This window comes from Orycteropus afer, unplaced genomic scaffold (assembly GCF_000298275.1).
Source record: "Orycteropus afer afer isolate SDZICR_OR568_19922 unplaced genomic scaffold, OryAfe1.0 scaffold00066, whole genome shotgun sequence".
NCBI lineage: Eukaryota > Metazoa > Chordata > Mammalia > Tubulidentata > Orycteropodidae > Orycteropus > Orycteropus afer.
Window position 1 is genome coordinate 2,130,483 of NW_006921653.1, and position 8,884 is coordinate 2,139,366.

Sequence of the window (8,884 nt, forward strand, 5' to 3'; positions counted from 1 at the left end):
TTCCATTTATGTAGATCTCTTATGGTTTCTTGACGTAGTTTTTTATAGTTTTCTTTGTACAAGTCTTTTGTGTTCCTGATAAGATTTATTCCCAAGTATTTTATTTTTATGGTAGCTATTATAAGCGCTATTGATTTCCTTATTTCTTTCCCAGCAATCTCTTTGCTGATGTAGAGGAATCCAACTGATTTTGGGATGTTGATCTTGTATCCTACCACGATGCTAAATCTCTCCTTTAGTTCCAATAGATTTTTGACTGAGTCTCTTGGGTTTTCTAGGTATAGGATCATATCATCAGCAAATAGGGATAGTTTGACTTCTTCCTTACCAATTTGGATGCCTGCAATTTCTTTTTGCCTTATGGCCCTGGTTAAGACTTCCAGTTCAATATTGAATAGCAGTGGTAATAAAGGGCATCCTTATCTGTTTCCTGTTTGCAAGAAGAATGGTTTCAGTTTCTCTCCATCGAGTATAATGTTAGCTGTTGGTTTTGCATAGATGCCCTTTATTATGTTGATGAATGTCCCTTCTATTCCTATTTTGCTGAGAGTTTTGATCAGGAATAGGTGTTGGATTTTATCAAATGCCTTTTCTGCATCAATTGATATGATAATGTGGTTCTTCTTTGTTTTATTTATGTGGTGAACGATTTTTTTTTTTTTTAATGTTGAACCATCCTTGCATACCTGATTTGAACCCCACTTGGTCATAATGAATGATTTTCTTAATATTTTGTTGAAGTCTATTGGATAGGATTTTGTTGAAGATTTTTGCATCTATATTCATGAAGGATGTTGGTCTGTAGTTTTCCTTTTGAGTGATGTCTTTGCCTGGTTTTGGTATCAAGGTTATGCTTTCTTCATAAAATGAGTTAGAGAGGATTCCATCCTTTTCTGTTTTTTAGTAGTTTGAGTGGGAATGGTGTCAGTTCTTTGAATGTTTGGTAGAATTCTCTGTTGAAACCATCTGGGCCAGGACTTATTTTTCTGGTAGTTTTTATGATCTGTTCAATTTCTTCTTTTGTTATGGAACTGTTCAATGTTTCCACATTAGTCTGTGTTTGTTTAGGTAAGTGGTGTGTTTCTAGAAATCTCCCATTACTTCAAGATTTTCAAATTTGTTGGAGTACAGTTTTTCATAGTATCCTGATATTATCCTCTTTATTTCAGTTGTTTCTGTTATGATGTTGCTATTTTGTTTCTTGTTCATGTTATTTGTATTTTCTCCCTCTTTTCCTTTGGTAAATTTGCCAGTGGTTTGCCCATTTTATTGGACAACATTTTTTTAAAAAAACCAACTTCTGGACTTGTGGATTTTTTCTATTGCTCTTCTATTTTCTGTTTCATTGATTTCTGCTCAAATCTTTATTATTTCCTTTCTCCTGATGCCAAAGGGGTAGGGAGGCTGCATCTTCTGACTTCCTCTAACCTCACAAGAGGAAGACAGAATCACCATCAGCAGCCCAAGGCCTATTCCTGCAAGGCCAGACATGCTACTTCCCTTCAACCCTTGCGCCAACCATTCCTCCCACAACACCCATCACTTCTCTGCTAAGTTCGATAATTCACTGCAGTGGCCACACAGAACTCACTGATTATGGGGTTTATTAGGGAAGCATCAGGTTACAATTCAAGTTCAGGAAATACACTCAGTCTCTCTCAGCCTGCTGTCTCTCAGCCAACAGTCTCTCTCAGTCTCTCTCCCAGCAGTGTGTGTCTCTCAGGAGTACGTTTCTCTCAGCAACATGTATTTCTCAGCCAGCAGTCAGAGATCCATCTTCTGCCTCTAGGAAGCCTCCTTTGAGCCTGCCAGAGTGGCCAAACTAACCAATCATAACATCAGAATTCTAAGCATCTGAGAGAGAGCAAACTTCCCAGAACATTGCTCAACATAATTACCCCAGGTAGATAACTTTAGCAATCAGGAGCTCCTCAGTTGCTCATAATAAATTCCACCTCAGAGTTTACACAGACTTATGGGTAGAAAAGCCACACTAAGTAATTTACCACACTGCACCTGGTGACTGTAGGTTTTTCTTGTTGTTCTTTTTGCTGAGAGTTCTGAACAGGAATGGATGTTGGATTTTATCAAATACCTTTTCTGCACTGACTTGATATAATCATATGATTCTTTTGTTTAGTTTATAGTGAATTACATTGATTGATTTTCTGATGTTGAACCACTCTTGTAAATCTGGTATGAATCCCACTTGGTCTGGGTGTATTAATTTTTTGATATGTTGTTGGATTCTGTTGGCTAGGATTTTGTTAAAGATTTTTACATCTATGTTCATGAGGGATATTTGTCTGCAGTTTTCCTTTGTAGTGTTGTCTTTTCCTCGTTTTCGTATTAGTGTTATGCTTGCTTTATAAAATGAGTTTGGGGGTATTCCATCTTTTTTTACATTCTGGAATAGCTTGAGTAGCATAGGTGTTAACTCTTTAAATATTTGATAAAATTCTACAGTGAAGCTTTCAGGGCCAGGGCTTTTCTTTGTGGGAAGTTTTTTTGTTTTGTTTTGTTTTAATGATCTGTTCAATTTCTTCTTTTTTATAGGTCTGTTCAAGTTTTCTATCTCTGAGTGGGGTAGTTTAGGTAAGTCTTGTGATTCTAGAAACTTTTCCATCTCTTCTATATTCTCAAATCTGTTGGAGTATCATTTTTCATAATATTCTGTCAGTATCTTTATTTCAGTTTGTTCTGTTGTGATGGCACCATTTTCATTAACAATTCTTGTGATTTGGATCTTCTCTTTCTTTTAGATCTGCCAATGGTTTATCAATTTTACTAATCTTTTCAAAGAACCAGCTTTTTGTTTTCTTGATTTTCTCTATGTTTTTTTTTTTTCCCCTGTTTCATGTATTTCAGCTCTGATCTTTATTATTTCCTTGCTTCTCGATACTATAGGCTTCTCTTGTTGTTCTATTTCTAGTTGTTGAAGTTGATGAGTTACAGTGTTGATTTTGTTTCTTTCCTCTTTTTTGATGTATGCATTTAGTGCAATAAGCTGTTCTCTGAGTACTGGTTTCGCTGTGTCCCGTAGGTTTTGGTATGATGTATCTTCATTCTAATTTGTTTCTACGAATTTTTTTTTTTTTAATTTTAGTTTTTATTTGTTCTATTACCCAGTAGTTTTTGAGCAGTGAATTGTTCAGCTTCCATATGTTTGATACTTTTTCCTTGCTCTTCCTATTAATTTCTAATTTTAGAGCATTGTGGTCCGAGAAGATGCTTTGCAATATTTCAATGCTTTTAAATTTTTGAGGCTTGTTTTATGTCCTAACATATGGTCTATTCTGGAGAAGGATCCATGTGCACTGGAGAAGAACATTCATTGTGTTTTGTTTGGTGAAATGCTCTGTATATGTCTATGAGGTTGAGTTGGTTGATTGCATTGTTGAGTTCTTCTGCATCTTTGTTGAATTTTTTTTTCTAGGTGATGTGTCCCTCTTTGAAAGTGGTGTGTTAAAGTCTCCTACTACTATTGCAGAGTTGTCTATTATCCCTTTTAATTCAGTTAATATTTGCTTCACATATTTTGGAGCACTTTCACTGGGTGCATAAATATTTATTATTGTAACATCTTATTTGCAATTGACACTTTCAACATCACATAATGTCCTTCTTTGTCTCTTGTTTTCAACCTTAATGTCTATTTTGTCAGGAATTAATATTGCCACTCCTGATCTTTTTTGGTTACCATTGGCTTGGTATATTTTTTTCCATCCCTTAACTATTAATTTGTTTTTATCTTTGTGTCTCTTGTAGACAGCATAATGATGGATCTTCTTTTCTTATACAGTCTGCCACTCTCTTTCTCTTGATTGGTGCCTTTAGTCCATTCACATTTTGTGTAATTAGTGAGAGGTATGAATTTATTGCTGTCATTCTATTGTGTTTTTTTGTTGTGTTGTTGGTGTTTCCTTGGTCCACATACTTTTCTGTGCTAAATTCGGTTTGTTGGCTAATGCTTTCTCCCTTATCTTCTTTATTGTTGGTTTTGTTCTTATTAAACCCATATGTTTTCCTTCCTTCTGGATTTGCTTAGGGGGATTGTTAATATTCTCTATGGTTACCTTGGAGTACATTCTTGTCTTTACATTTTTAAAACAGTGTGTTCTGTGAAGACGTTGTCCTGTTTTCCTCTCCATTTGGAAGTTTGTACCTAGAAATTTTATTCCCTCTGATAGGTTAGTTGCTATTGTTGTGTGCTTATTGACTTCTTTGGTTTTTAGAGTACAATGTTTTATGGTCTTGTTTTGAGTTTATATTTTTGATTTGGTTTTAGTGTTGATGCCACATATCCTGACTTTTTTTCTCTCTGTTGTGGGTTCTCTATTGGAAGAATTTCCTTAAGCATTGTTTGTAGGGTTGGTCTGGTTTTTAGAAAATCCCTTAATTTCTGTTTGTCTGAGAATGGCTTGATTTTGCCCTCATATTTGATTAATAATTTGGCTGGATATAGGATTCTTGGTTGGAAGTTCTTTTTCTTCAGTGTTTTATATATGCCGTCCCACTGCCTTCTTGCCTGCATGGTTTCTGCTGTGTAATCAGGGCTCAGCCTAACTGTTTGATTATTATGAGTAATATTTCTTTTGTCCTGGGCAGCTCTCAAAATTTTGTCTTTGTCTTTGGTTTTGGAGAGTTTGATTATAATATGTCTCAGTGTTTTTCTCTTGGAATCTATCTTGTGTGGGGTTCTATCATGATTTGCGGGAAGTTTTCTGTTAGTACATCTTCCACAATTTTCTTAAGGTGTTTTTTTTTCCCCCCCACCTCTCCTTATTCTGGAATTCCAAAGAGTCTTATGTGATTTCTTTTCATGTCATGCCATATAATTCTAAGGTTCTCTTAATTTCTCTTAAATCTTTGTTCTGATTTTTCTTCATACAGGCTAGTGTCTTCTAGTTGGGATATGTGTTCTTCAGCCAGTTCTAACCTACTCTTTTATGCTTCTACTGTGTTGTGTGATTCTATAATTTTAGTATTCATCTTCTGGATTTCTAACTGCTGTTTTTGTATGAATTGTGATTAATCTTATTATTTTGTTCTTGAATGATTTTCCTGAGTTCTTCCAGGGAACTGTCTGTATTCTCTTTGTTTCTGTTTGGGGTTTCCTTAAGCTCTTGTAAAGCTCTATAAAAATATCTTCTAAATTGCTTCTCAGATAATTCTATTCCCTCCTCTTCCTCCATGTTTAAAGAGACCTTTTTTTGTGGTTTTGCTTCTAATGCTTTGTCCTGTTTTCTTGTTTGATTTTAGGTTGTCTGTTGTTTCCTAGACATTTTGAGGTTGTCTTTAATTGTTGGTTATGTATTGATTTATTTTGTCTTGGTTTTATGGTTAATATCTTGAAAAGATGAAGCTGGTGTATTTCTTTTTAATTATTAATTTAGGTATGCTGGGTTGTTCTGCAGTTTCTTTGTGATGGTGGAATCACTGTGTGGAATGTGGATATAGGTTTCTGTTTGTTGTAAAGAGGGTTTAGAGTTTGATCCAGGAGGTTTTATGGTGGTTGTATGTGGTTTCTTCTATTGGATGAGTGAAGTTATTACAGAGAAGGTGAGAGTTGAAGAAGGAAAGCTCGCTGTTGCTAGGGGTGTTTTCTAGGGCTTTAAGTGGGCTGCTACTGATGTTATACTGTTATTCACAGGCCACCAGCTCAATTTCAGCAAAGACTCCAGTTGTTAGAGGGTCACCACTTTCTGCCAGTCTCAGACACATGCAAAAGCCTCTAAAGGCCCCTCAGTACCAAAAAGCTGACCTAAGACAACTTCTTGGCTCTGTGATCTGCCATAGGAGTTTTTCTATCTGGGCCTACCTTCCTGTAGCACCAGCACAACTGGCCCAACCGCAATCCTCCTAAGGAGTTCCTCTGTGGGTCCACCCACCCATGGCACAAAAAATCTGCTCAGTTTCAGTGGTGCTGGAGTCAGGAGAGTGCCTGCTAGTAATCTATGGTCGCAGTATTACTGATAAAATCAAGCACTGCCTCTCAGTGCCACTAAGCTGACCCAAGCCTACTCAGTGACCTGCTACAAGGTGCCCTCTCATGCCTGCCCTCCTGCAGCACCAATGAACTCTCTGCTCAGGTTTCAGTGGCACTGGACATGCCTGTTTGCACCTAGCCAACTCAAGTTACCAATAAAATTAGGTGTTGAAGGTAGAACTTTAGGGTGATCACTAGTATGCTGGTGTGGTTGCTAGTATGCTGGTGTGGTGTGTCTTCTTCCTTAACCCAGGGAGGTCTTGGATGGCCATTCTCACCTGCCAGTCGATGCTCCTCCAGGGAAGTCTCTGATGGCACTCCCCTAGGGAAGTCTTTTTTGGCTGCCTGTTGGTACTTCACAGGATAGATCTCCTGATCTTGTTATTTTTTCCCTGTCCTTTTCTCCTTTCTAATTCTACTTCTCTGAGTTTGGTGCATTCTGACTCAGTGAGCTGTGCAGAGCATCAGAATCTCCAATTCAAACTGCCGTACGTAGTTTTTTGAGCACTAAGATGCTAGAGGGAAATAGCATGGTGATTACTGATGAAACTCCATTTTGAACCCAAACTCATATTTTTTTTTTGGGGAAAAAGAGTATTTAAAAGTAAACACTTTTTAACTTATTTTTTTAAAAATTTGTACAAGGAACAGAGATGATCCATTGGTACTATATAGCCAACTTATGTCTCTATTCCCACAACTCAATTGGCAGTTTGTAGTACCATGATGGTTTGCATGTTGCTGTGAGGCTGGAGGATATGCCAATGTTATTTCAAATACCAGCAAGGTAATCCATGGTGGACATGTTACAGCAGATCTTCCAGACTAAGATTTGGAAGAAAGACAGGGCCATCAACTTCTGGAAAAATTGGCCAGAGAAAACCTTATGAATAACAGTGAAACACTTTCTGATATATTAATGGAAAACTTAAGAATAGCCCTGAGACACTGCCTGATATACTCCCAGAAGATAAACCCCTCACACTGGAAGGACATCAAAATACAACTGGGGAATCTGAGAAGCCTTCTCAAAGTAGAGCCGACCTCAATAACGTGGATGGAGCAAAGCTTTGGGGACCTCCATTTGCTTATGGGACATGACTCAAAATGGAAAGAAACAGTTACAAACATCCATTAATGATTGAAATGTGGAATGAACAAAGTATCAATCTAGGAAAACTGGAAATTGTCAAAAATGAAATGGAATGCATAAAGATTTAAATCTGAGGCAGTAATGAGTTGAAATGGACTAGTATAAGCTGTTTTGAATCAGACAATCATATGGTTTACTATTCCAGGAATGACAAATTGATGACAAATTGTATCACATTCATCATCAAAGAATGTTTCAAAATCTATCCTAAAGTACAATGCTATCAGTGATAGTATAATATCTAACACCTACAAGGAAGACCAGTTAATACTACTATTATTCAAATTTACATATATACCACTAAAGCCAAAGTTGTGAAGATTTCTACCACCTCTGTGAGGTAGGCTGGCACAGGGCTCTGGGCTACCTTGCTTGAGAGTGGCTCTATCTATTTTAAGGCCAGGGTCCAAAGTAGGCAGGTGCAAAGAGGTTAGAAACAACAAAGGGAGACAAACTTGTCTGTCAGATTGTTGTCCTGTGGTGGCTTACATGTTGCTGTGAGGCTGGAGACTATGCCACCAGTGTTGCAAATTGCCAGCAGAGTTATCCATGGTGGGCAGGTTTCAACAGAGCTTCTGGGCTAAGACAGACTCCAGAGGAAGAGGTCATCCACTTCTCAAACAATTGGCTAGTGAAAACCTTATGAATAACAGTGAAATATGGTCTGATATGTTACTGGAAAACTTTATGAATAGCCCTGATATATATATATATATATATATATATATATATATATATATATATATATATATATATATATATATACATATACACACACACACACACACACATATATATATATATATATACATAAAGGTATTTATAATGAATAAGTCATTAGTCTTGAAGAATTCTATCATGTGATCTCCAGTGTTATTTCTATCACCAAGACCATATTTTCCAACTGCCAGTAACTCTTCTTTGTTTCCAACTTTTGCATTCCAGTCACCAGTGATAATTAACACATCTTGATTGCACGTTTGGTCAATTTCATACTGCAGAAGTTGGTAGAAATCTTCAAATCCAATATAGTGCCGGAAAATGAGCCCATCAGGTCAGAAGACACTGAAAATTTGACTGGAGAACAGCTGACTTCTCAGAATAGAGATGATCTTGGCAATATGGATAGAGTAAAGCTTTCTGGACCTCCATCGTCTGAGGTGGCAAATGAGTAGAAACAGATGCAAATATCCATTAATAATCAGAACATAGAATGTATGAAGTATGAATCTAGGAAAATGAAAAGTTGTCAAAAATAAAATGGAACACATAAAGATCGATATCCTAGGCATTAGTGAGCTGAAATGGACTGGATTTGGCCATTCTGAACCATGCAACCATATGATCTATTGGGAATGACAAATTGAAGAGAAATGGTGTGGTATTCATCGTCACAAAGACTGTTTCAAGACCTGTCATAAAGTACAACACAGTCAGTGATAGGATAATATCCATATGCCTACAAGGAAGACCATTTAATACTATTTTATTCAAATCTACTAATATTATTCAAATCATTTACTACTACAATTATTCAAACTACTATATTTTCAAAATGCACAAACTACTAAAGCCAAAGATGAAGATTTTGAAGATTTCTACCAACTTCTGCAGTCTGAAATTGACCAAACGTGCAATCAAGATGTGTTGTGCAAAAACGACAAGGAGGCCACATGTTCTGACCTCCTCTAACCCTACAAGGGGAAGACAGGATTACCAGCAGTAACCCAAGGCCTATTCCT